At 44.9% G+C, this 26,772-nt stretch overlaps 32 non-coding genes and 1 pseudogene across 32 annotated transcripts; 1 reads left to right on the top strand and 32 right to left on the bottom strand.

The window, feature by feature from the left end:
* Nucleotides 1–26,772, top strand: part of LOC130222042 (zinc finger protein 729-like) — a 632,497-nt pseudogene that overhangs the window by 173,621 nt on the left and 432,104 nt on the right.
* trnas-aga (transfer RNA serine (anticodon AGA)) lies at nt 9,600–9,681 on the bottom strand. The gene has a single exon. It is a non-coding gene; the product is annotated as a tRNA-Ser (tRNA).
* trnak-uuu (transfer RNA lysine (anticodon UUU)) lies at nt 9,966–10,038 on the bottom strand. Its single transcript has one exon. It is a non-coding gene; the product is annotated as a tRNA-Lys (tRNA).
* trnah-gug (transfer RNA histidin (anticodon GUG)) lies at nt 10,851–10,922 on the bottom strand. Its single transcript has one exon. It is a non-coding gene; the product is annotated as a tRNA-His (tRNA).
* On the bottom strand, nt 11,184–11,265 carry trnas-aga (transfer RNA serine (anticodon AGA)). The gene has a single exon. It is a non-coding gene; the product is annotated as a tRNA-Ser (tRNA).
* Nucleotides 11,550–11,622, bottom strand: trnak-uuu (transfer RNA lysine (anticodon UUU)). Its single transcript has one exon. It is a non-coding gene; the product is annotated as a tRNA-Lys (tRNA).
* trnas-uga (transfer RNA serine (anticodon UGA)) lies at nt 13,174–13,255 on the bottom strand. The gene has a single exon. It is a non-coding gene; the product is annotated as a tRNA-Ser (tRNA).
* Nucleotides 13,384–13,455, bottom strand: trnah-gug (transfer RNA histidin (anticodon GUG)). The gene has a single exon. It is a non-coding gene; the product is annotated as a tRNA-His (tRNA).
* On the bottom strand, nt 13,720–13,801 carry trnas-aga (transfer RNA serine (anticodon AGA)). The gene has a single exon. It is a non-coding gene; the product is annotated as a tRNA-Ser (tRNA).
* Nucleotides 15,236–15,317, bottom strand: trnas-uga (transfer RNA serine (anticodon UGA)). The gene has a single exon. It is a non-coding gene; the product is annotated as a tRNA-Ser (tRNA).
* trnah-gug (transfer RNA histidin (anticodon GUG)) lies at nt 15,446–15,517 on the bottom strand. The gene has a single exon. It is a non-coding gene; the product is annotated as a tRNA-His (tRNA).
* trnas-aga (transfer RNA serine (anticodon AGA)) lies at nt 15,782–15,863 on the bottom strand. Its single transcript has one exon. It is a non-coding gene; the product is annotated as a tRNA-Ser (tRNA).
* trnak-uuu (transfer RNA lysine (anticodon UUU)) lies at nt 16,143–16,215 on the bottom strand. Its single transcript has one exon. It is a non-coding gene; the product is annotated as a tRNA-Lys (tRNA).
* trnas-uga (transfer RNA serine (anticodon UGA)) lies at nt 16,817–16,898 on the bottom strand. Its single transcript has one exon. It is a non-coding gene; the product is annotated as a tRNA-Ser (tRNA).
* Nucleotides 17,027–17,098, bottom strand: trnah-gug (transfer RNA histidin (anticodon GUG)). Its single transcript has one exon. It is a non-coding gene; the product is annotated as a tRNA-His (tRNA).
* Nucleotides 18,391–18,472, bottom strand: trnas-uga (transfer RNA serine (anticodon UGA)). Its single transcript has one exon. It is a non-coding gene; the product is annotated as a tRNA-Ser (tRNA).
* Nucleotides 18,601–18,672, bottom strand: trnah-gug (transfer RNA histidin (anticodon GUG)). The gene has a single exon. It is a non-coding gene; the product is annotated as a tRNA-His (tRNA).
* Nucleotides 18,937–19,018, bottom strand: trnas-aga (transfer RNA serine (anticodon AGA)). Its single transcript has one exon. It is a non-coding gene; the product is annotated as a tRNA-Ser (tRNA).
* On the bottom strand, nt 19,553–19,634 carry trnas-uga (transfer RNA serine (anticodon UGA)). Its single transcript has one exon. It is a non-coding gene; the product is annotated as a tRNA-Ser (tRNA).
* On the bottom strand, nt 19,763–19,834 carry trnah-gug (transfer RNA histidin (anticodon GUG)). The gene has a single exon. It is a non-coding gene; the product is annotated as a tRNA-His (tRNA).
* trnas-aga (transfer RNA serine (anticodon AGA)) lies at nt 20,099–20,180 on the bottom strand. The gene has a single exon. It is a non-coding gene; the product is annotated as a tRNA-Ser (tRNA).
* On the bottom strand, nt 20,465–20,537 carry trnak-uuu (transfer RNA lysine (anticodon UUU)). Its single transcript has one exon. It is a non-coding gene; the product is annotated as a tRNA-Lys (tRNA).
* Nucleotides 21,127–21,208, bottom strand: trnas-uga (transfer RNA serine (anticodon UGA)). The gene has a single exon. It is a non-coding gene; the product is annotated as a tRNA-Ser (tRNA).
* On the bottom strand, nt 21,336–21,407 carry trnah-gug (transfer RNA histidin (anticodon GUG)). Its single transcript has one exon. It is a non-coding gene; the product is annotated as a tRNA-His (tRNA).
* Nucleotides 23,187–23,268, bottom strand: trnas-uga (transfer RNA serine (anticodon UGA)). Its single transcript has one exon. It is a non-coding gene; the product is annotated as a tRNA-Ser (tRNA).
* On the bottom strand, nt 23,397–23,468 carry trnah-gug (transfer RNA histidin (anticodon GUG)). The gene has a single exon. It is a non-coding gene; the product is annotated as a tRNA-His (tRNA).
* Nucleotides 23,733–23,814, bottom strand: trnas-aga (transfer RNA serine (anticodon AGA)). The gene has a single exon. It is a non-coding gene; the product is annotated as a tRNA-Ser (tRNA).
* Nucleotides 24,100–24,172, bottom strand: trnak-uuu (transfer RNA lysine (anticodon UUU)). Its single transcript has one exon. It is a non-coding gene; the product is annotated as a tRNA-Lys (tRNA).
* trnas-uga (transfer RNA serine (anticodon UGA)) lies at nt 25,249–25,330 on the bottom strand. The gene has a single exon. It is a non-coding gene; the product is annotated as a tRNA-Ser (tRNA).
* trnah-gug (transfer RNA histidin (anticodon GUG)) lies at nt 25,459–25,530 on the bottom strand. The gene has a single exon. It is a non-coding gene; the product is annotated as a tRNA-His (tRNA).
* Nucleotides 25,796–25,877, bottom strand: trnas-aga (transfer RNA serine (anticodon AGA)). The gene has a single exon. It is a non-coding gene; the product is annotated as a tRNA-Ser (tRNA).
* trnak-uuu (transfer RNA lysine (anticodon UUU)) lies at nt 26,163–26,235 on the bottom strand. The gene has a single exon. It is a non-coding gene; the product is annotated as a tRNA-Lys (tRNA).
* trnas-uga (transfer RNA serine (anticodon UGA)) lies at nt 26,668–26,749 on the bottom strand. The gene has a single exon. It is a non-coding gene; the product is annotated as a tRNA-Ser (tRNA).

Here is a 26,772-nt window from a genome sequence, read left to right as displayed (position 1 = left end):
AACCCACTTCACTGAGATTAAGTGTCTCATGCTCTCCCACCTGAGCTAGGCAGGCTTGTGAGACACTCATTCTAGCCACTGTTTTGATCAATACCTTCCCTACCTGTGTAAAGTTTAATGGTGTTTTAAAGTCAACTGGAATAAAAAAATTGGCCAACACAGGCACTGGACAACAAAACTTCTGCTAAATCCTGATGTCATCTTGTAACGCCAGACAGCACGTGGCCCAGGATCATTGCCCGGCGCACGTGTTAGCAGTTGCAAGGCAGCAAAAGCCTTGGTTCGTCCCTGGGTGGGGTCGAACCACCAACCTTTCAGTTAACAGCCGAACGTGCTAACCGATTGCGCCACAGAGACTCAGACACCAAACCAACTGTAGTAGAAACACTGAACTTTGTCTCACTTGGTCTGCTGGATGAACCCAAATGAAAGCTGCCGAAAAGAGAGAGAGAAAGGTAACACAAACACCCAACGTGGGGCTCAAACTGTAGTGGAAAGTTGCGCTGGATCTCGACAAACATCTCCTAGGTTTCAAAAAATAGGCTGAGGTCTTCGAAGTTTTCAAGTTGAAGCAGTTTATTGTTACAGCAGAGATGGTCGATCCAGCTCTCTCCCACTCAATGTCCAAAAACCCACAGTTTATATACAGTTTCTTATCCATAGGTATCATTAGATATGATGTAACATCACCCTATTCCCGGCTCCAATAGGATCCTAGCTTTTTAATTAATGGCTGTATGTTTTTCTGTTTTTACATATCTTAAAGGTCATATAGCATGTGCTTACAATCATGTGTTTGCATAGGATCATGTTGTTTTCATACTTTCTAAATGATTCTCCTTATGTATGTTATTTTGGCGAGGGTTGTTTTTGTCTTGTTCAACATATACATTGTCTAAATGTATTGCATACGCTCTGTCATAATGTTTTCACTTTGGCGCATGACCTGCTGTGCTTCAATTGTAAGGCCCTCAATTATAAGGCCCTGCATGTTTGTATGTCTCTTCTGCATCACTTGAATATAGGTCTTTCTATAAGTTTTAACAGTGTATTTTAATAGTAATATAAATTTTAATAGTGGCAGATTATATAGTGATTACATAATAAAAGTTCAACTATAAATAGTGATTACATAATAAAAGGTTCCACTATATATAGTGATTACATAATAAAAGTTCCACTATAAATCCCCCCTCAGGGGCTTTATCAAAAAAGTCCCTTTCCTAAATCCCTCGCTGAAGTGCAACTTAAGAATCTAACATTTCGCTCAGTTTTTAACGTTCTTGTGCAACCAAAAAAGTTGCCCATCTACATCCTTATCAATTGTCAGCATCCTTGCGCCGCACTTCAGAGAAGAAACGGAACCAAACATCTCCCTCCACTTTTGGCTTTAGAAGGAGTAAAAGATCCCGCTCTCCCTAACTAAATACTTTCTTGGGGAGTTTAACACTCAACAATTATTAGTCATGTTAAAACATATGCTTTGTCAGCTTTGCTCACAGCAGTGGTTATATAACATATATACTTAATTAATCAACACACAAAAGAAAATCTCAATATTTGCAGAACATTTATAGCGCCTGTAAAAGAACTATATCTGATGTTTCATCCCACGTCGCCAGAGGTACTTCTGAGTACTGTCTGGTGTTGGAGCAGACAGTGGGATTTTTAACCTCCAGTGCTCTTCTTCTCCTTTGTTGCTGGATACTGGAGTGTCCCTTGACCCGTAGTCATCTTCCCTCTTTCCTCGTGTACATCTGATATCAGCTCTGGCAGCTTTGATGAACTCCTATATACACAGAATTTTATACTAGTAAACGGGTCTTAAAATGATTACACAATCTTTTAGTTCAGTCCATTCTATTTGCATTTTCCTGTATTAAGGTGAAGCCTTGCTTAAAACCATTCTCTTTGGGATTTAAAGCCTTTATGAAATTAGTAAAAAGCTAAAGAATTATATTATTATTATTTTTAAGACATTAAAGATGAAAGAAATTTAGGGTAGTAATTGTTCTCAAAACTCATCCAACTGTTCCAAATCTGGCCCAAGAACTTCATAGACATGGTCTCTGCAGTCATGCACAGTTCTATTAACTCGCACATCGACCATCTGCTTGGCAGCAGCTTTAGCTGTAAATCTGAGAAGAGGGATAACACAACAAAATAGAATAAAAACAAATATAGCAATTCTTTTGAATATTCCAATCTTAATTATTGTCCAATCGCAACTATTGTCCTAATGATCCATATATGGAAGCAAACTAGTCACTAAAGTTCTTATCCTCTCCAGCGTTCTCTTTTACTTCTTTCCTCAGATTTTCCAATTTTCGCATGGCTTCAGTGAAAGATCCACCTAAGGCGGTGTTATTTGGAATATAGGAGCAGCAAAGAGTGCAGTGATTTACCAAGCCATTTTATTTGTTAGGGCCAATTATTCTCCTAATACTTTAACGTCATCATTTGTGTAATTTATAAATCTTTGTTGGTTGTAATAAATGTAGTTAATCCACTGTAAAAAAATTGTCATTGCAATTATCCACACTATTATAGAGTCAAGTCCTTCTTTTGCTATATCTCTAGTTTTAAACTCATCTGGTATTACACTAGGTTGGCCATTGTGAACTTCTAAGTCAGGTGTATATGGTCTCTTAATTCAGTGCTTCCAATTCTGCTGTCTTTGTATGTCATTTTGCTCTTCAACTCAATCAGTTATTATCACTTCCTGTATTAGTTTAACTCTAGTACAAATCCCTTTCCATTTCAATTGAATGTTGAGGTGTAATATTCCCCTTCCATAGATCCAGTAGTAGTCTGCTATTTGTTCATATTGTTGTATTAAGGGAAATCATCTTGGCAATTGGACATTTTGTCCAGTGCAATTACCAAGTGTGCTGTTAGCCGTCCTATCGCCTTTTTCTGAAACTGGCAACATTATATTCTTTATTGTAGCTGTAGCCATTTGGAAGGTTTGCATATAAACATTTTCTTTTGCCCACATTTGTCAGTCAAATGCCAAATTATTGCACAATTTCCTTTTAAATTTTCTCACATTTGTCGATCCACTTGTTTGGTTATAACATTCATATTCTAATTTCTTATTGCATATTTGTGGGAATCTCTCTTGTTGTTGCTTGAACTTTAATGTTCATTTCTTTGCTTTCTTTTTTCAACCTACCATTGTTCTCTAATGTAAATTTGGTGCTTCCTATAATATCAAGACATTGGGCCTGGCAAAATGGGCAGTCACAGTACAGTATACTGAATTTTGTACAATATTTTTCTTCAGACGATTGTTCTTTACCTTCATTTTGTTGTGGGATATTCACCCCTTTCCAAGAAAATTAAGAAGTCAATTGTTGGATACTCTTGTCTGACTCCATCAGACTGGGATAATCCTTTACCTTTGGAGAAGTTACCTCTAGGCTTTCATTTGCATCATCATCAGCAGCAGCAGGAACATCTTCCTTCTGTCGTTCACTGTTCTGTTCCTGTGAATGAATAGCTTCATACATGGCAGTTAGTTTTTCTTATAAGACAAAATTCTTATTTGCCAATGTATTAGACAGGACATTAGCGTTCCATGCAGTGTTAAGTTCCTGTTTCTGTTAGTGTACATGTAAAAGCTCATTAAAGCATCTGTTTACACATCAGTCTAGTTTAATAATCCAAACTTAATCAAGTTTAGCATTTTCACATATTTTTAAAAAGAGCTTTGGCCCTAATGGATCTTCTTGTAGCTTTTGACCAGTCCTTGTGATTGTGCATGATAATTTCACTCTAGCCTTTGATTTATTCTTAATTAACAGTACTTCTTTAACATTTTATTTATTTGTTTGCTTATTCATTTAATCACTTATTTATTTATTTAGCTATTTTTAATTTACTTTAATTACTCTAAATACTTTATAAATGCACATCCATTATTTGAAATTATTTCTGATGTTATTTCAGATGTAGAAATCATAGTTTTTCTTATTAGAAATATAATTAATCACCACAACCTGTTTTTAATCCTAACCTGTTAAGTAGTACAAACATGTATTTCTTGCCTTGTACTCATTTTAGTATAACCTCAAAACCCTCATTACTAAATGCTTGAATGTCACTTAAGGTACTGGTTGCTGTCCCTTTCCTCACATTATATTTAGCACAGATGTAACATGGGCAAAACTCACTAATCACTGCATTTAATAAGGAGACCAATCTCCTTGCTGTTTAATTTTTCCTAATACTTCACCCTTGATCAAAATCATGTGCATCTGCAATAAGTATACTGTACTTAGAAATGCTGTTGGTGCAATTATTCTTTATGTATAGGCTATAGACTATTGTCTTTTCCTCCCTTTCATGCTAGATTGTTCACAGAGATCTGTTTGTTGTTTAATTTTCACAATGTTCTTTAATTGAGATTGTAGCTCTAGAAGCACTATAGGTGACTTACTACCTCACATCCTGTCGCTTATTTACTTTCAAATCTGCTACAGTGTTTCCTTCAATGACAGACTAATTTATCTTTCATCACCTCAAATGCCTTTATTGCATCTGTGTTTCCTGTTAATTCAGAACTGTATTTTTGCAGTCTTTCCTGGTTCATAAATTCTCTCCAGTGCTGTTCTTTGTAAAATTCTCTGTTCCATCAATGCTAAAATCCTCCCTAAAAGTCATCATATGTTTTCTGTATTTTAACTGAGCTAAGTCTATATGGAGATAATTAAATCAACCACATGTTGTAACAAAGTACTATTGCTCATCAGATCTTCAGACGCTTCATTGTATGTATAATTTTCACCAGCAAATGTAAATACTAATTGGTACCTACCCTCCTCTGCTAATTACCTAAAATAAGCTGAACAGAAATAAATTACTTAACAATATTTGACATTAGGAAGAACATTTTTTCATAGAATGTAGGAACATCAGCTGGAAGATTTTCTCTCATTGATTGTTCTTATAGCATCTGCTCTTTACCGGCTTTAATGCAGCATAATTAAAAAATTAATTTAAATTAAAATCAAATCTTATTAGTTACATACACAGTCATGCCTGACTTGAAATATATTTTAAATAGAAAATATCCAATGATTTATTTCATATTATAATCACTAGGTGTTAATAATCCTACTCTCAATAAAACTTCAATATTGTTTTTATAATCATTTCAGCATTTTTCTTCTTTTCTCTGCAGATGTGCATCTGGTTTAATTTTAACCCTTAATTTTAACTGTACTGGTTAATTTTCTAATTCTAAATTCAAGTCCAGCAATGATAATACTTCTTTAAGTATTTAACACTGCACTTGTTTAAATCATTTAACTTCTGAGCTATTTGTTCTTTCAGATGTTGTATTCAATATTTTTTCTTTTTCTCTAGATATTTACTTCTAAAGGCAAGCTCATCTAACTGATTAGGTCCACAGCGTATATGTAATTTTTGTAAAATCACTGAATCTATCTGGTCTGTTTTGCTCTTTTTTTCTGCTTTTTACTAGCCCTGCTTCAGAAATGTTTAACTCAATCTATTTTCCCCATTACCAATTGTCTTACTTACATCTTCTATCTGTTATAATTAATAGATATTATCTTTTTATTTTGTAATTCTTATTTAATTCAAATTGCTTTTAATAAATGTGAAGTCCTAATTTATATAATACCTTCCTTCCTGACTAATTTGACAGGAGTCTAATTTGATTCAAGAAAGGGTCCACTTTTGTTTTAATTTGCAATGTACTTGATTTGCATCATAGTTCTACTGGGCTTTTGAGATTGAGTTTGCTAGGCCACAGCCAATCTCTCTCCCTCGCACCCCGAGGCAACTGTTTCATAGATGGTGCAGTCTTTGCATTGTTGCATTCAGGAATCCCCACATTTCCTGCATTTTGAAGGAGTTAATATGTAGAGCATTCCTTCTTCCTCTTGGTGATGGCTTCTCTTTCACCCAGCTGATGTTGCTGGAAAGCTTAGCTTTTTTGATCAGTTCATCAGTCTCTTGTTTCTCCTTCTTTAAGTGTCTCTTGAACATATGTGGATGGGTCAAGTCTCAGTAGTTCTCTGTATGCAGTGCCTGGCTCACTGCTTTAGTTCATGTAATAAGAGTCCACAGTCAACAATTTGCTCCTTGTGTTTCTCCAAACACCTTATTCTATTTCCCAGTGCCTTCAGGAATGTCCGGCAGGTGAAAAGACAAGGACCCTTCAAAGTCAATCTCCGTGCCCCTTAAATTAATATATACATTTGCTTAGTTATTATCTAAACATTTTTCCACTTTCCCATGTTTCCTTTATCAAATAAAGACTCCTCTTATCTATGTTCTTCTCTTTGCTGCCCAACAGCTGATTTATATATATATATATATATATAAATCATCTGTATTTTGTATTAATTTTCTATTTTGTTAGTTTTCTTCTAATTCCATTTCTTTAGCTTCAGCTTGTGCTTAACTTATTTATTTTTCTCCTAATTTATTCTAGTGTTTTCTCACTAGTTGGTCTTTCTTTACATTGTTTTAATTTCTCTAGCATTTTCTATACCTGTTTCAAGTTTACAGTACATATTTCTTACTCTTTTTTTCACACTCATCATTTTACTTTTTACCTTTTGTCTTATTCTTTTCATTTATAATTATTATTTTTCAGAGTTTGTATTTACTCACACACTGCTTACATCAAATGTTCCTCCTCTTTGCCATTATTTTTCTTTTCTGTTCTCTTTTTGTTGAGTATTTAATTATAAATTATTTATATCTTAAACATACTTATTTTTTCTAAATTCTAAGTATTATTCCTCTCTGTTCCCAAATGTTTAACTTAATACTTTATTCTTTTATATAACACATTTTTTATTTTCCAAATTGTATTTACTTTACCACATCCTATACTCTTTACACCTCATTAATATTAATATTAATATTATAATTAATATTATTAATTCAGATACTATTATTTACTAAATTAAATTCTAAGAATTTATATTATGATCTCTTTGTATGCACAAATGTCAACCTATGTTATATACTTCTCCTTAATTTAATATATTTCTCTTTATATCTTTCTATCTGAACTGAATTCATTTACTTCCTAAATATTATAATCTCTTCCCTAAACTGCATCAGTCTCTTCTATATTATCTTTATTACACAATATTTCACAGTCCATCTTTATATTATAATCTACAATGATGATGATTCTTTTATCTCACTCTTTATCACAAACACTAAACACAAACACTTAACCACACTCTCACATTCTAGTCCCTCAAATTTAGAGGACTCATTCACTCATTCATTCCTCTCAGTGTACCACAGAGTGTCCATCCCTGCCATGCTCCACTTAAGGGACTGTGCAGAAGGGGGGCTCTGCCTGTCCACCAATATGGAATTTTACACAACCATTCACACAGACACAGACACACACAACACTAAAGCAATAACCATAGGAATTTCCTTGCGCACGTCTCTATATTCTAATCTGCTTTTAATCTCTTAACTGTCACCACACATTCAGAACTCACTTTTGAAATCTAAATCTGTTCTATGTATATCCTATATTGTTAAAAAACTTCCCAAATCTGAGAAACAGTTACTAGTTAACGTCTGTCGCTATCAAGGCCTCTTAACGAGCAAACACAGATCATTTGCATGCAAACTATTCTTTTTTTTTTTAATCTGGAATCCAAACCTCCCTCTATTAATTTTATTTCTTTTATTTCTTTTGGAGGAACAGTTAAAATGTCTTTATCATCACAAGCAGGTCCTGAGAGACAAAACAAACTTTTTTACATGCAAAACTCTTAATTGTTGTGGCCACTTTGCTTGCTTTGTCCCTCCAGCACAGCATGTGCAATTTTTATTCATTCTCTAATCAATTAATATTTTATCTGTATTTTAATCTCTTATAATACTCACTTTCTCTCACACTACAACTTAGTAATTTCTCTCTAGCTCTCATCGTCCTTAAACACACACCCTACTCATGCTTTAACCTTCTAAATCTCTTACCATATGCATCTTCATTCACAAATGTCTCAGCATTTGCATTCTCATTCAATCTAATTATCTTTTCCAAAACATTCCCCATTCTCTTCGGTCCAGACCACATACATATATAAAAACACAACATATAGACTAACACAGGTCATCCACTGAGATCCAGCCCTCCCTGTAGGTGCTTTTGGGATCAGATTAAAGGCCTCCTCCCAATTTCCCTGCCTCTATCGGGAGAGTCTTACTCAATCCACAGGCGAGTACAGAGACGCGGAGCGCTCCTTTGTTCTAATCACACCTAAAGCAAGCGATCATTTCCAGTGCTACCTCGCGCGCCTTGCTCCCGCCTCTCGCGTAGCAATCCATGCATGTACCTCTCTTTCATACGCATATAATTTACAGCCATTCGTTAGTATATAATACAAAGCCATTAGTTTGTGCATAATTTACAGCCATTTGTTAGTACAAGCACATACCTTGACAACCTGGAAGACCTCTTTTTCTTATAAATAGTTCATTTCACTATTCTTTTATCACTTTATCAATTACTTTATCATTCTTTTTATTGATTTAGTCAATTCATAGGTTCTTTTTAATGGTGAGGTATTTCAAAAGTCAAGTTCAGGTGTCTGATCCACCCCACAGCACACTCATCAGAGAACCAAAATAAAGCAAAAATCTGCTCACCTTTTTTAATCTGCGCGCTATTTGGTCTCTGCGTGAGTGTCTGCCAAGGATCGGCCCATTGACACCTTCCTTCGACTATCCTCAGTCCAGCCCCACGTTGGACGCCAAATTATGTAGTGGAAAGTTGCGCTGGATCTCGACAAACATCTTCTAGGTTTCAAAAAAGAGGCTGAGGTCTTCGAAGTTCTCAAGTTGAAGCAGTTTATTGTTACAGCAGAGATGGTCGATCGAGCTCTCTCCCCCTCAATGTCCAAAAACCTACAGTTTATATACAGTTTCTTATCCATAGGTATCATGAGATATGATTTAACATCACCCTATTCCCGGCTCCAATAGCATCCTAGCTTTTTAATTAATGGCTGTATGTTTTTCTGTTTTTACATATCTTAAAGGTCACATAGCATGTGCTTACAATCATGTGTTTGCATATGATCATGATGTTTCCATATTTTCTAAATGATTCTCCTTATGTATGCTATTTTGACAAGGGTTGTTTTTGTCTTGTTCAACATATACATTGTCTAAATGTATTGCATACGCTCTGTCATAATGTTCTCACTTTGGCGCATGACCTGCTGTGCTTCAATTGTAAGGCCCTCAATTATAAGGCCCTGCATGTTTGTATGTCTCTTCTGCATCAATTGAATATAGGTCTTTCTATAAGTTTTAACAGTATATTTTAATAGTAATCTATATTTTAATAGTGGCAGATTATATAATGATTACATAATAAAAGTTCTACTATATATAGTGATTACATAATAAAAGTTCCACTATAATGACTGTACGGTCGCGGCAAACCACTGTCGCTCACCCACAGCTGCCTGGTCACTAAGTGACAGGGGCTTGTTTGTGAGTTGCAGAGGAGGATTCCAATTACGTATAGGAGGCTTGAAAGAAAAGAGAACAACAACATAAGTGGACGTGCAAAACAACGTAGTCGGCAGGATTCGAACCTGCGCGGGGAAACCCCAATGGATTTCTAGTCCATCGCCTTAACCACTCGGCCACGACTACAGACGTCTGCTTTCTCTCTCCTGCTGAGGTGGCAACCAAGCACAGGGTCAACAGGGGTAGAGGAAGGTGCACTAGCTCTAGTGCAACTTTTCCGTACAATCTCTGGGCAGCAGGGACAGCATAGCTCTCTAATCTAACAAACTCAGCTAACTTCATGGGCACTCTTTCCACACAAGCTGATGATCTGAATTCAGAGCAACGTGCTCTCGCAGGCCACACCACAATGGACAGCCACCAAGTGATATGAAAAGAACAACGAGGTCTCTGACAAACAGACAGGCCTTCGCCCGAACAGGGACTTGAACCCAGGACCCTCAGATTAAAAGTCTGATGCTCTACCGACTGAGCTATCCGGGCTCCTGTCTGACGAGGCACCTGTTTGCGGAGTTGGACCTCTGCAAGCCCCTTGCCGGCTAACAACACTTTCTCATCACAGCACAGACCTGCGTCCTCTTAAAAAAAACAGATACAGGCGTCCTCCAGGAAACGGCGTTTCAGAGCTGTGCCATGCCACTGCTGAGCTGCAGCGTGAAAGACCTTGAAGTCATTAGGTGTTACCAAAGCCATGGTCCAAAAGCATGGCCAAAAGCACATTTCGCCTGGGCCTTTTGGAACTGTGCTAGCATCAGTCTTGAAAAGAGCTGTGCATAAAGCAACTCTCCAGAAGCAGATGGAGTGGGGAAAATGTGCCACAAAGGGACAGCCAATATGGACTGGGCGACTTGGAAAAAAAACTATCAAATCCCAATCTTATGAGCCGTACAAGATGTTGCTGTCGATTTATTGAACGTTTCTCTAGGCAACATCAGAGTGTAGGGACTACAAAAAAAAGCTAAATTGCGACTAGTCGCTGGACTTGAATTATTCAATATGGGATTAAACACGCAGGCCCGCAACCAAACGTCGCAAAAGCCACAGTTCCTCTCACAGAGAGAAAAAGCAAAAGCAGCTGGCTGTTCCGTATTCGGCAGGGTTCGAACCTGCGCGGGGAGACCCCAATGGATTTCAAGTCCATCACCTCAACCTCTCGGCCACGACTACGCATGGTCGCAGCTCGTTGACTTTTTCTCCTGAATGTGGGCAACATTGAACGCAGCACAGTTGGGGCATAAATGGCCTGAGGTTGTAAAAAGCAGCACAAGCATTGCTCGCAGTTAACAGGAACATGCTGCCATGACCCGGATTCGAACCGGGGTTACTGCGGCCACAACACAGCGTACTGACCACTATACGATCACGGCACACCGCTCGCTCACCGATAAGTTCTGCAGCTGCCTGGACACTAAGGGACACTGGTTTGTGACCGTGATTCAAACTGGGATTTCTCTGGCCACAACACAGAGTACGGATGACTGTACGGTTGCGGCAAACCACTGTCGCTCACCCACAGCTGCCTGGTCACTAAGTGACAGGGGCTTGTTTGTGAGTTGCAGAAGAGGATTCCAATTATGTATAGGAGGCTTGAAAGAAAAGAGAACAACATAAGTGGACGTGCAAAACATCGTAGTCGGCAGGATTCGAACCTGCGCGTGGAAACCCCAATGGATTTCTAGTCCATCGCCTTAACCACTCGGCCACGACTACAGACGTCTGCTTTCTCTCTCCTGCTGAGGTGGCAACCAAGCACAGGGTCAACAGGGGTAGAGGAAGGTGCACTAGCTCTTGTGCAACTTTTCCGTACAATCTCTGGGAAGCAGGGACAGCATAGCTCTCTAATCTAACACACTCAGCTAACTTCATGGGCACTCTTTCCACACAAGCTGATGATCTGAATTCAGAGCAACGTGCTCTCGCAGGCCACACCACAATGGACAGCCACCAAGTGATATGAAAAGAACAACGAGGTCTCTGACAAATAGACAGGCCTACGCCCGAACGGGGACTTGAACCCTGGACCCTCAGATTAAAAGTCTGATGCTCTACCGACTGAGCTATCCGGGCTCCTGTCTGCCGAGGCACCTGTTTGCGGAGTTGGACCTCTGCAAGCCCCTTGCCGGCTAACAACACTTTCTCATCACAGCACAGACCTGCATCCTCTTAAAAAAACCAGATGCAGGCGTCCTCCAGGAAACGGCGTTTCAGAGCTGTGCCATGCCACTGCTGAGCTGCACCGTGAAAGACCTTGAAGTCATTAGGTGTTACCAAAGCCATGGTCCAAAAGCATGGCCAAAAGCACATTTCGCCTGGGCCTTTTGGAGGTGTGAGGTGAGGTGGCAACCAAGCACAGGGTCAACAGGGGTAGAGGAAGGTGCACTAGCTCTAGTGCAACTTTTCCGTACAATCTCTGGGAAGCAGGGACAGCATAGCTCTCTAATCTAACAAACTCAGCTAACTTCATGGGCACTCTTTCCACACAAGCTGATGATCTGAATTCAGAGCAACGTGCTCTCGCAGGCCACACCACAATGGACAGCCACCAAGTGATATGAAAAGAACAACGAGGTCTCTGACAAACAGACAGGCCTTCGCCCGAACAGGGACTTGAACCCTGGACACAGACCTGCGTCCTCTTAAAAAAAAACAGATGCAGGCGTCCTCCAGGAAACGGCGTTTCAGAGCTGTGCCATGCCACTGCTGAGCTGCACCGTGAAAGACCTTGAAGTCATTAGGTGTTACCAAAGCCATGGTCCAAAAGCATGGCCAAAAGCACATTTCGCCTGGGCCTTTTGGAGGTGTGAGGTGAGGTGGCAACCAAGCACAGGGTCAACAGGGGTAGAGGAAGGTGCACTAGCTCTAGTGCAACTTTTCCGTACAATCTCTGGGAAGCAGGGACAGCATAGCTCTCTAATCTAACAAACTCAGCTAACTTCATGGGCACTCTTTCCACACAAGCTGATGATCTGAATTCAGAGCAACGTGCTCTCGCAGGCCACACCACAATGGACAGCCACCAAGTGATATGAAAAGAACAACGAGGTCTCTGACAAACAGACAGGCCTTCGCCCGAACAGGGACTTGAACCCTGGACACAGACCTGCGTCCTCTTAAAAAAAAAACAGATGCAGGCGTCCTCCAGGAAACGGCGTTTCAGAGCTGTGCCATGCCACTGCTGAGCTGCACCGTGAAAGACCTTGAAGTCATTAGGTGTTACCAAAGCCATGGTCCAAAAGCATGGCCAAAAGCACATTTCGCCTGGGCCTTTTGGAACTGTGCTAGCATCAGTCTTGAAAAGAGCTGTGCATAAAGCAACTCTCCAGAAGCAGATGGAGTGGGGAAAATGTGCCACAAAGGGACAGCCAAAACGGACTGGGCGACTTGGAAAAAAAACTATCAAATCCCAATCTTATGAGCCGTACAAGATGTTGCTGTCGATTTATTGAACGTTTCTCTAGGCAACATCAGAGTTTAGGGACTACAAAAAAAAGCTAAATTGCGACTAGTCGCTGGACTTGAATTATTCAATATGGGATTAAACACGCAGGCCCGCAACCAAACGTCGCAAAAGCCACAGTTCCTCTCACAGAGAGAAAAAGCAAAAGCAGCTGGCTGTTCCGTAGTCGGCAGGGTTCGAACCTGCGCGGGGAGACCCCAATGGATTTCAAGTCCATCGCCTTAACCTCTCGGCCACGACTACGCATGGTGGCAGCTCATTGACTTTTTCTGCTGAATGTGGGCAACATTGAACGCAGCACAGTTGGGGCATAAATGGCCTGAGGTTGTAAAAAGCAGCACAAGCATTGCTCGCAGTTAACAGGAACACGCTGCCGTGACCCGGATTCGAACCGGGGTTGCTGCGGCCACAACACAGAGTACTGACCACTATACGATCACGGCACACCGCTCGCTCACCGATAACCTTTGCAGCTGCCTGGACACTAAGGGACTCTGGTTTGTGACCATGATTCAAACTGGGATTTCTCTGGCCACAACACAGAGTACGGATGACTGTACGGTCGCGGCAAACCACTGTCGCTCACCCACAGCTGCCTGGTCACTAAGTGACAGGGGCTTGTTTGTGAGTTGCAGAGGAGGATTCCAATTACGTATAGGAGGCTTGAAAGAAAAGAGAACAACATCATAAGTGGACGTGCAAAACAACGTAGTCGGCAGGATTCGAACCTGCGCAGGGAAACCCCAATGGATTTCTAGTCCATCGCCTTAACCACTCGGCCACGACTACAGACGTCTGCTTTCTCTCTCCTGCTGAGGTGGCAACCAAGCACAGGGTCAACAGGGGTAGAGGAAATTGCACTAGCTCTAGTGCAACTTTTCCGTACAATCTCTGGGAAGCAGGGACAGCATAGCTCTCTAATCTAACAAACTTAGCTAACTAACATGGGCACTCTTTCCACACAAGCTGATGATCTGAATTCAGAGCACCGTGCTCTCGCAGGCCACACCACAATGGACAGCCACCAAGTGATATGAAAAGAACAACGAGGTCTCAGACAAGCAGACAGGCCTTCGCCCGCACAGGGACTTGAACCCTGGACCCTCAGATTAAAAGTCTGATGCTCTACCGACTGAGCTATCCGGGTTCCTGTCTGCCGACGCACCTGTTTGCGGAGTTGGACCTCTGCAAGCCCCTTGCCGGCTAACAACACTTTCTCATCACAGCACAGACCTGCGTCCTCTTAAAAAAACCAGATGCAGGCGTCCTCCAGGAAACGGCGTTTCAGAGCTGTGCCATGCCACTGCTGAGCTGCACCGTGAAAGACCTTGAAGTCATTAGGTGTTACCAAAGCCATGGTCCAAAAGCATGGCCAAAAGCACATTTCGCCTGGGCCTTTTGGAGGTGTGAGGTGAGGTGGCAACCAAGCACAGGGTCAACAGGGGTAGAGGAAGGTGCACTAGCTCTAGTGCAACTTTTCCGTACAATCTCTGGGAAGCAGGGACAGCATAGCTCTCTAATCTAACAAACTCAGCTAACTTCATGGGCACTCTTTCCACACAAGCTGATGATCTGAATTCAGAGCAACGTGCTCTCGCAGGCCACACCACAATGGACAGCCACCAAGTGATATGAAAAGAACAACGAGGTCTCTGACAAACAGACAGGCCTTCGCCCGAACAGGGACTTGAACCCTGGACACAGACCTGCGTCCTCTTAAAAAAAAACAGATGCAGGCGTCCTCCAGGAAACGGCGTTTCAGAGCTGTGCCATGCCACTGCTGAGCTGCACCGTGAAAGACCTTGAAGTCATTAGGTGTTACCAAAGCCATGGTCCAAAAGCATGGCCAAAAGCACATTTCGCCTGGGCCTTTTGGAACTGTGCTAGCATCAGTCTTGAAAAGAGCTGTGCATAAAGCAACTCTCCAGAAGCAGATGGAGTGGGGAAAATGTGCCACAAAGGGACAGCCAAAACGGACTGGGCGACTTGGAAAAAAAACTATCAAATCCCAATCTTATGAGCCGTACAAGATGTTGCTGTCGATTTATTGAACGTTTCTCTAGGCAACATCAGAGTGTAGGGACTACAAAAAAAAGCTAAATTGCGACTAGTCGCTGGACTTGAATTATTCAATATGGGATTAAACACGCAGGCCCGCAACCAAACGTCGCAAAAGCCACAGTTCCTCTCACAGAGAGAAAAAGCAAAAGCAGCTGGCTGTTCCGCAGTCGGCAGGGTTCGAACCTGCGCGGGGAGACCCCAATGGATTTCAAGTCCATCGCCTTAACCTCTCGGCCACGACTACGCATGGTGGCAGCTCATTGACTTTTTCTGCTGAATGTGGGCAACATTGAACGCAGCACAGTTGGGGCATAAATGGCCTGAGGTTGTAAAAAGCAGCACAAGCATTGCTCGCAGTTAACAGGAACACGCTGCCGTGACCCGGATTCGAACCGGGGTTGCTGCGGCCACAACACAGAGTACTGACCACTATACGATCACGGCACACCGCTCGCTCACCGATAAGTTCTGCAGCTGCCTGGACACTAAGGGACTCTGGTTTGTGACCATGATTCAAACTGGGATTTCTCTGGCCACAACACAGAGTACGGATGACTGTACGGTCGCGGCAAACCACTGTCGCTCACTCACAGCTGCCTGGTCACTAAGTGACAGGGGCTTGTTTGTGAGTTGCAGAGGAGGATTCCAAATACGTATAGGAGGCTTGAAAGAAAAGAGAACAACATCATAAGTGGACGTGCAAAACAACGTAGTCGGCAGGATTCGAACCTGCGCGGGGAAACCCCAATGGATTTCTAGTCCATCGCCTTAACCACTCGGCCACGACTACAGACGTCTGCTTTCTCTCTCCTGCTGAGGAGGCAACCAAGTACAGGGTCAACAGGGGTAGAGGAAGGTGCACTAGCGCAACTTTTCCGTACAATCTCTGGGAAGCAGGGACAGCATAGCTCTCTAATCTAACAAACTCAGCTAACTAACATGGGCACTCTTTCCACACAAGCTGATGATCTGAATTCAGAGCAACGTGCTCTCGCAGGCCACACCACAATGGACAGCCACCAAGTGATATGAAAAGAACAACGAGGTCTCAGACAAGCAGACAGGCCTTCGCCCGCACAGGGACTTGAACCCTGGACCCTCAGATTAAAAGTCTGATGCTCTACCGACTGAGCTATCCGGGCTCCTGTCTGCCGAGGCACCTGTTTGCGGAGTTGGACCTCTGCAAGCCCCTTGCCGGCTAACAACACTTTCTCATCACAGCACAGACCTGCGTCCTCTTAAAAAAAACAGATGCAGGCGTCCTCCAGGAAACGGCGTTTCAGAGCTGTGCCATGCCACTGCTGAGCTGCACCGTGAAAGACCTTGAAGTCATTAGGTGTTACCAAAGCCATGGTCCAAAAGCATGGCCAAAAGCACATTTCGCCTGGGCCTTTTGGAACTGTGCTAGCATCAGTCTTGAAAAGAGCTGTGCATAAAGCAACTCTCCAGAAGCAGATGGAGTGGGGAAAATGTGCCACAAAGGGACAGCCAAAAAGGACGGGGCGACTTGGAAAAAAAACTATCAAATCCCAATCTGGATGAGCCGTACAAGATGTTGCTGTCGATTTATTGAACGTTTCTCTAGGCAACATCAGAGTGTAGGGACTACAAAAAAACTAAATTGCGACTAGTCGCTGGACTTGAATTATTCAATATGGGATTAAACACGCAGGCCCGCAACCAAACGTCACAAAAGCCACAGTTCCTCTCAAAGAGAGAAAAAGCAAAAGCAGTTGGCTGTTCCGTAGTCGGCAGGGTTCGAACCTGCGCGGGGAGACCCCAATGGATTTCAAGTCCATCACCTCAACCTCTCGGCCACGACTACGCATGATCGCAGCTCGTTGACTTTTTCTGCTGAATGTGGGCAACATTGAACGCAGCACAGTTGGGGCATAAATGGCCTGAGGTTGTAAAAAGCAGCACAAGCATTGCTCGCAGTTAACAGGAACACGCTGCCATGACCCGGATTCGAACCGGGGTTGCTGCGGCCACAACACAGAGTACTGACCACTATACGATCACGGCACACCGCTCGCTCACCGATAAGTTCTGCAGCTGCCTGGACACTAAGGGACACTGGTTTGTGACCGTGATTCAAACTGGGATTTCTCTGGCCACAACACAGAGTACGGATGACTGTACGGTTGCGGCAAACCACTGTCGCTCACCCACAGCTGCCTGGTCACTAAGTGACAGGGGCTTGTTTGTGAGTTGCAGAGGAGGATTCCAATTATGTATAGGAGGCTTGAAAGAAAAGAGAACAACAACATAAGTGGACGTGCAAAACATCGTAGTCTGCAGGATTCGAACCTGCGCGGGGAAACCCCAATGGATTTCTAGTCCATCGCCTTAACCACTCTGCCACGACTACAGACGTCTGCTTTCTCTCTCCTGCTGAGGTGGCAACCAAGCACAGGGTCAACAGGGGTAGAGGAAGGTGCACTAGCTCTTGTGCAACTTTTCCGTACAATCTCTGGGAAGCAGGGACAGCATAGCTCTCTGATCTAACACACTCAGCTAACTTCATGGGCACTCTTTCCACACAAGCTGATGATCTGAATTCAGAGCAACGTGCTCTCGCAGGCCACACCACAATGGACAGCCACCAAGTGATATGAAAAGAACAACGAGGTCTCTGACAAATAGACAGGCCTACGCCCGAACGGGGACTTGAACCCTGGACCGTCAGATTAAAAGTCTGATGCTCTACCTACTGAGCTATCCGGGCTCCTGTCTGCTGAGGCACCTGTTTGCGGAGTTGGACCTCTGCAAGCCCCTTGCCGGCTAACAACACTTTCTCATCACAGCACAGACCTGCGTCCTCTTAAAAAAACCAGATGCAGGCGTCCTCCAGGAAACGGCGTTTCAGAGCTGTGCCATGCCACTGCTGAGCTACACCGTGAAAGACCTTGAAGTCATTAGGTGTTACCAAAGCCATGGTCCAAAAGCACATTTCGCCTGGGCCTTTTGGAACTGTGCTAGCATCAGTCTTGAAAAGAGCTGTGCATAAAATAACTCTCCAGAAGCAGATGGAGTGGGGAAAATGTGCCACAAAGGGACAGCCAAAACGGACTGGGCGACTTGGAAAAAAACTACCAAATCCCAATCTTGATGAGCCGTACAAGATGTTGCTGTCGATTTATTGAACGTTTCTCTAGGCAACATCAGAGTGTAGGGACTACAAAAAAAGCTAAATTGCGACTAGTCGCTGGACTTGAATTATTCAATATGGGATTAAACACGCAGGCCCGCAACAAAACGTCGCAAAAGCCACAGTTCCTCTCACAGAGAGAAAAAGCAAAAGCAGCTGGCTGTTCCGTAGTCGGCAGGGTTCGAACCTGCACGGGGAGACCCCAATGGATTTCAAGTCCATCACCTTAACCTCTCGGCCACGACTACGCATGGTTGCACCTCGTTGACTTTTTCTACTGAATGTGGGCAACATTGAACGCAGCACAGTTGGGGCATAAATGGCCTGAGGTTGTAAAAAGCAGCACAAGCATTGCTCGCAGTTAACAGGAACACGCTGCCGTGACCCGGATTCGAACCGGGGTTGCTGCGGCCACAACACAGAGTACTGACCACTATACGATCACGGCACACCGCTCGCTCGCCGATAAGCTCTGCAGCTGCCTGGACACTAAGGGACACTGGTTTGTGACAGTGATTCAAACTGGCATTTCTCTGGCCACAACACAGAGTACGGATGACTGTACGGTCGCGGCAAACCACTGTCGCTCACCCACAGCTGCCTGGTCACTAAGTGACAGGGGCTTGTTTGTGAGTTGCAGAGGAGGATTCCAATTACGTATAGGAGGCTTGAAAGAAAAGAGAACAACAACATAAGTGGACGTGCAAAACAACGTAGTCGGCAGGATTCGAACCTGCGCGGGGAAACCCCAATGGATTTCTAGTCCATCGCCTTAACCACTCAGCCACGACTACAGACGTCTGCTTTCTCTCTCCTGCTCTTAAAAAAAAACAGATGCAGGCGTCCTCCAGGAAACGGCGTTTCAGAGCTGTGCCATGCCACTGCTGAGCTGCACCGTGAAAGACCTTGAAGTCATTAGGTGTTACCAAAGCCATGGTCCAAAAGCATGGCCAAAAGCACATTTCGCCTGGGCCTTTTGGAACTGTGCTAGCATCAGTCTTGAAAAGAGCTGTGCATAAAGCAACTCTCCAGAAGCAGATGGAGTGGGGAAAATGTGCCACAAAGGGACAGCCAAAACGGACTGGGCGACTTGGAAAAAAAACTATCAAATCCCAATCTTATGAGCCGTACAAGATGTTGCTGTCGATTTATTGAACGTTTCTCTAGGCAACATCAGAGTGTAGGGACTACAAAAAAAAAGCTAAATTGCGACTAGTCGCTGGACTTGAATTATTCAATATGGGATTAAACACGCAGGCCCGCAACCAAACGTCGCAAAAGCCACAGTTCCTCTCACAGAGAGAAAAAGCAAAAGCAGCTGGCTGTTCCGCAGTCGGCAGGGTTCGAACCTGCGCGGGGAGACCCCAATGCATTTCAAGTCCATCGCCTTAACCTCTCGGCCACGACTACGCATGGTGGCAGCTCATTGACTTTTTCTGCTGAATGTGGGCAACATTGAACGCAGCACAGTTGGGGCATAAATGGCCTGAGGTTGTAAAAAGCAGCACAAGCATTGCTCGCAGTTAACAGGAACACGCTGCCATGACCCGGATTCGAACCGGGGTTGCTGCGGCCACAACACAGAGTACTGACCACTATACGATCACGGCACACCGCTCGCTCACCGATAAGTTCTGCAGCTGCCTGGACACTAAGGGACTCTGGTTTGTGACCATGATTCAAACTGGGATTTCTCTGGCCACAACACAGAGTACGGATGACTGTACGGTCGCGGCAAACCACTGTCGCTCACTCACAGCTGCCTGGTCACTAAGTGACAGGGGCTTGTTTGTGAGTTGCAGAGGAGGATTCCAATTACGTATAGGAGGCTTGAAAGAAAAGAGAACAACATCATAAGTGGACGTGCAAAACAACGTAGTCGGCAGGATTCGAACCTGCGCGGGGAAACCCCAATGGATTTCTAGTCCATCACCTTAACCACTCGGCCACGACTACAGACGTCTGCTTTCTCTCTCCTGCTGAGGAGGCAACCAAGTACAGGGTCAACAGGGGTAGAGGAAGGTGCACTAGCTCTAGTGCAACTTTTCCGTACAATCTCTGGGAAGCAGGGACAGCATAGCTCTCTGATCTAACACACTCAGCTAACTTCATGGGCACTCTTTCCACACAAGCTGATGATCTGAATTCAGAGCAACGTGCTCTCGCAGGCCACATCACAATGGACAGCCACCAAGTGATATGAAAAGAACAACGAGGTCTCTGACAAATAGACAGGCCTACGCCCGAACGGGGACTTGAACCCTGGACCCTCAGATTAAAAGTCTGATGCTCTACCTACTGAGCTATCCGGGCTCCTGTCTGCTGAGGCACCTGTTTGCGGAGTTGGACCTCTGCAAGCCCCTTGCCGGCTAACAACACTTTCTCATCACAGCACAGACCTGCGTCCTCTTAAAAAAACCAGATGCAGGCGTCCTCCAGGAAACGGCGTTTCAGAGCTGTGCCATGCCACTGCTGAGCTACACCGTGAAAGACCTTGAAGTCATTAGGTGTTACCAAAGCCATGGTCCAAAAGCACATTTCGCCTGGGCCTTTTGGAACTGTGCTAGCATCAGTCTTGAAAAGAGCTGTGCATAAAATAACTCTCCAGAAGCAGATGGAGTGGGGAAAATGTGCCACAAAGGGACAGCCAAAACGGACTGGGCGACTTGGAAAAAAACTATCAAATCCCAATCTTGATGAGCCGTACAAGATGTTGCTGTCGATTTATTGAACGTTTCTCTAGGCAACATCAGAGTGTAGGGACTACAAAAAAAGCTAAATTGCGACTAGTCGCTGGACTTGAATTATTCAATATGGGATTAAACACGCAGGCCCGCAACAAAACGTCGCAAAAGCCACAGTTCCTCTCACAGAGAGAAAAAGCAAAAGCAGCTGGCTGTTCCGTAGTCGGCAGGGTTCGAACCTGCACGGGGAGACCCCAATGGATTTCAAGTCCATCACCTTAACCTCTCGGCCACGACTACGCATGGTTGCACCTCGTTGACTTTATTGCTGAATGTGGGCAACATTGAACGCAGCACAGTTGGGGCATAAATGGCCTGAGGTTGTAAAAAGCAGCACAAGCATTGCTCGCAGTTAACAGGAACACGCTGCCGTGACCCGGATTCGAACCGGGGTTGCTGCGGCCACAACACAGAGTACTGACCACTATACGATCACGGCACACCGCTCGCTCACCGATAAGCTCTGCAGCTGCCTGGACACTAAGGGACACTGGTTTGTGACCGTGATTCAAACTGGGATTTCTCTGGCCACAACACAGAGTACGGATGACTGTACGGTCGCGGCAAACCACTGTCGCTCACCCACAGCTGCCTGGTCACTAAGTGACAGGGGCTTGTTTGTGAGTTGCAGAGGAGGATTCCAATTACGTATAGGAGGATTGAAAGAAAAGAGAACAACAACATAAGTGGACGTGCAAAACAACGTAGTCGGCAGGATTCGAACCTGCGCGGGGAAAAACCAATGGGTTTCTAGTCCATCGCCTTAACCACTCGGCCACGACTACAGACGTCTGCTTTCTCTCTCCTGCTGAGGTGGCAACCAAGCACAGGGTCAACAGGGGTAGAGGAAGGTGCACTAGCTCTAGTGCAACTTTTCCGTACAATCTCTGGGAAGCAGGGACAGCATAGCTCTCTAATCTAACAAACTCAGCTAACTTCATGGGCACTCTTTCCACACAAGCTGATGATCTGAATTCAGAGCATTGTGCTCTCGCAGGCCACACCACAATGGACAGCCACCGAGTGATATGAAAAGAACAACAAGGTCTCTGACAAACAGACAGGCCTTCGCCCGAACAGGGACTTGAACTCTGGACCCTCAGATTAAAAGTTTGATGCTCTACCGACTGAGCTATCTGGGCTCCTGTTTGCTGAGGCACCTGTTTGCGGAGTTGGACCTCTGCAAGCCCCTTGCCGGCTAACAACACTTTCTCATCACAGCACAGACCTGCATCCTCTTAAAAAAACCAGATGCAGGCGTCCTCCAGGAAACGGCGTTTCAGAGCTGTGCCATGCCACTGCTGAGCTGCACCGTGAAAGACCTTGAAGTCATTAGGTGTAACCAAAGCCATGGTCCAAAAGCATGGCCAAAAGCACATTTCGCCTGGGCCTTTTGGAGGTGTGAGGTGAGGTGGCAACCAAGCACAGGGTCAACAGGGGTAGAGGAAGGTGCACTAGCTCTAGTGCAACTTTTCCGTACAATCTCTGGGAAGCAGGGACAGCATAGCTCTCTAATCTAACAAACTCAGCTAACTTCATGGGCACTCTTTCCACACAAGCTGATGATCTGAATTCAGAGCAACGTGCTCTCGCAGGCCACACCACAATGGACAGCCACCAAGTGATATGAAAAGAACAACGAGGTCTCTGACAAACAGACAGGCCTTCGCCCGAACAGGGACTTGAACCCTGGACACAGACCTGCGTCCTCTTAAAAAAAAACAGATGCAGGCGTCCTCCAGGAAACGGCGTTTCAGAGCTGTGCCATGCCACTGCTGAGCTGCACCGTGAAAGACCTTGAAGTCATTAGGTGTTACCAAAGCCATGGTCCAAAAGCATGGCTAAAAGCACATTTCGCCTGGGCCTTTTGGAACTGTGCTAGCATCAGTCTTGAAAAGAGCTGTGCATAAAGCAACTCTCCAGAAGCAGATGGAGTGGGGAAAATGTGCCACAAAGGGACAGCCAAAACGAACTGGGCGACTTGGAAAAAAAACTATCAAATCCCAATCTTATGAGCCGTACAAGATGTTGCTGTCGATTTATTGAACGTTTCTCTAGGCAACATCAGAGTGTAGGGACTACAAAAAAAAGCTAAATTGCGACTAGTCGCTGGACTTGAATTATTCAATATGGGATTAAACACGCAGGCCCGCAACCAAACGTCGCAAAAGCCACAGTTCCTCTCACAGAGAGAAAAAGCAAAAGGAGCTGGCTGTTCCGTAGTCGGCAGGGTTCGAACCTGCGCGGGGAAACCCCAATGGATTTCAAGTCCATCACCTTAACCTCTCGGCCACGACTACGCATGGTGGCAGCTCATTGACTTTTTCTGCTGAATGTGGGCAACATTGAACGCAGCACAGTTGGGGCATAAATGGCCTGAGGTTGTAAAAAGCAGCACAAGCATTGCTCGCAGTTAACAGGAACACGCTGCCGTGACCCGGATTCGAACCGGGGTTGCTGCGGCCACAACACAGAGTACTGACCACTATACGATCACGGCACACCGCTCGCTCACCGATAACCTCTGCAGCTGCCTGGACACTAAGGGACTCTGGTTTGTGACCATGATTCAAACTGGGAATTCTCTGGCCACAACACAGAGTACGGATGACTGTACGGTCGCGGCAAACCACTGTCGCTCACCCACAGCTGCCTGGTCACTAAGTGACAGGGGCTTGTTTGTGAGTTGCAGAGGAGGATTCCAATTACGTATAGGAGGCTTGAAAGAAAAGAGAACAACATCATAAGTGGACGTGCAAAACAACGTAGTCGGCAGGATTCGAACCTGCGCGGGGAAACCCCAATGGATTTCTAGTCCATCGCCTTAACCACTCGGCCACGACTACAGACGTCTGCTTTCTCTCTCCTGCTGAGGTGGCAACCAAGCACAGGGTCAACAGGGGTAGAGGAAGGTGCACTAGCTCTAGTGCAACTTTTCCGTACAATCTCTGGGAAGCAGGGACAGCATAGCTCTCTAATCTAACAAACTCAGCTAACTAACATGGGCACTCTTTCCACACAAGCTGATGATCTGAATTCAGAGCACCGTGCTCTCGCAGGCCACACCACAATGGACAGCCACCAAGTGATTTGAAAAGAACAACGAGGTCTCAGACAAGCAGACAGGCCTTCGCCCGCACAGGGACTTGAACCCTGGACCCTCAGATTAAAAGTCTGATGCTCTACCGACTGAGCTATCCGGGCTCCTGTCTGCCGAGGCACCTGTTTGCGGAGTTGGACCTCTGCAAGCCCCTTGCCGGCTAACAACACTTTCTCATCACAGCACAGACCTGCGTCCTCTTAAAAAAACCAGATGCAGGCGTCCTCCAGGAAACGGCGTTTCAGAGCTGTGCCATGCCACTGCTGAGCTGCACCGTGAAAGACCTTAAAGTCATTAGGTGTTACCAAAGCCATGGTCCAAAAGCATGGCCAAAAGCACATTTCGCCTGGGCCTTTTGGAGGTGTGAGGTGAGGTGGCAACCAAGCACAGGGTCAACAGGGGTAGAGGAAGGTGCACTAGCTCTAGTGCAACTTTTCCGTACAATCTCTGGGAAGCAGTGACAGCATAGCTCTCTAATCTAACAAACTCAGCTAACTTCATGGGCACTCTTTCCACACAAGCTGATGATCTGAATTCAGAGCAACGTGCTCTCGCAGGCCACACCACAATGGACAGCCACCAAGTGATATGAAAAGAACAACGAGGTCTCTGACAAACAGACAGGCCTTCGCCCGAACAGGGACTTGAACCCTGGACACAGACCTGCGTCCTCTTAAAAAAAAACAGATGCAGGCGTCCTCCAGGTAACGGCGTTTCAGAGCTGTGCCATGCCACTGCTGAGCTGCAGCGTGAAAGACCTTGAAGTCATTAGGTGTTACCAAAGCCATGGTCCAAAAGCATGGCCAAAAGCACATTTCGCCTGGGCCTTTTGGAACTGTGCTAGCATCAGTCTTGAAAAGAGCTGTGCATAAAGCAACTCTCCAGAAGCAGATGGAGTGGGGAAAATGTGCCACAAAGGGACAGCCAAAACGGACTGGGCGACTTGGAAAAAAAACTATCAAATCCCAATCTTGATGAGCCGTACAAGATGTTGCTGTCGATTTATTGAACGTTTCTCTTGGCAACATCAGAGTGTAGGGACTACAAAAAAAGCTAAATTGCGACTAGTCGCTGGACTTGAATTATTCAATATGGGATTAAATACGCAGGCCCGCAACCAAACGTCGCAAAAGCCACAGTTCCTCTCACAGAGAGAAAAAGCAAAAGCAGCTGGCTGTTCCATAGTCGGCAGGGTTCGAACCTGCGCGGGGAGATCCCAATGGATTTCAAGTCCATCGCCTTAACCTCTCGGCCACGACTACGCATGGTTGCAGCTTGTTGACTTTTTCTACTGAATGTGGGCAACATTGAACGCAGCACAGTTGGGGCATAAATGGCCTGAGGTTGTAAAAAGCAGCACAAGCATTGCTCGCAGTTAACAGGAACACGCTGCCGTGACCCGGATTCGAACCGGGGTTGCTGCGGCCACAACACAGAGTACTGACCACTATACGATCACGGCACACCGCTCGCTCACCGATAAGTTCTGCAGCTGCCTGGACACTAAGGGACTCTGGTTTGTGACCATGATTCAAACTGGGATTTCTCTGGCCACAACACAGAGTACGGATGACTGTACGGTCGCGGCAAACCACTGTCGCTCACTCACAGCTGCCTGGTCACTAAGTGACAGGGGCTTGTTTGTGAGTTGCAGAGGAGGATTCCCAATTACGTATAGGAGGCTTGAAAGAAAAGAGAACAACATCATAAGTGGACGTGCAAAACAACGTAGTCGGCAGGATTCGAACCTGCGCGGGGAAACCCCAATGGATTTCTAGTCCATCGCCTTAACCACTCGGCCACGACTACAGACGTCTGCTTTCTCTCTCCTGCTGAGGTGTCAACCAAGCACAGGGTCAACAGGGGTAGAGGAAGGTGCACTAGCTCTAGTGCAACTTTTCCGTACAATCTCTGGGAAGCAGGGACAGCATAGCTCTCTAATCTAACAAACTCAGCTAACTAACATGGGCACTCTTTCCACACAAGCTGATGATCTGAATTCAGAGCAACGTGCTCTCGCAGGCCACACCACAATGGACAGCCACCAAGTGATATGAAAAGAACAACGAGGTCTCAGACAAACAGACAGGCCTTCGCCCGAACAGGGACTTGAACCCTGGACCCTCAGATTAAAAGTCTGATGCTCTACCGACTGAGCTATCCGGGCTCCTGTCTGCCGAGGCACCTGTTTGCGGAGTTGGACCTCTGCAAGCCCCTTGCCGGCTAACAACACTTTCGCCTGGGCCTTTTGGAACTGTGCTAGCATCAGTCTTGAAAAGAGCTGTGCATAAAGCAACTCTCCAGAAGCAGATGGAGTGGGGAAAATGTGCCACAAAGGGACAGCCAAAACGGACTGGGCGACTTGGAAAAAAAACTATCAAATCCCAATCTTGATGAGCCGTACAAGATGTTGCTGTCGATTTATTGAACGTTTCTCTAGGCAACATCAGAGTGTAGGGACTACAAAAAAAGCTAAATTGCGACTAGTCGCTGGACTTGAATTATTCAATATGGGATTAAACACGCAGGCCGGCAACCAAACGTCGCAAAAGCCACAGTTCCTCTCACAGAGAGAAAAAGCAAAAGCAGCTGGCTGTTCCATAGTCGGCAGGGTTCGAACCTGCGCGGGGAGACCCCAATGGATTTCAAGTCCATGGCCTTAACCTCTCGGCCACGACTACGCATGGTCGCAGCTTGTTGACTT

Source organism: Danio aesculapii, chromosome 4 (assembly GCF_903798145.1).
Source record: "Danio aesculapii chromosome 4, fDanAes4.1, whole genome shotgun sequence".
Classification (NCBI taxonomy): domain Eukaryota; kingdom Metazoa; phylum Chordata; class Actinopteri; order Cypriniformes; family Danionidae; genus Danio; species Danio aesculapii.
The sequence above is the reverse complement of the archived record's forward strand: the minus strand, read 5'-3'. Positions and strand labels throughout refer to the sequence as shown.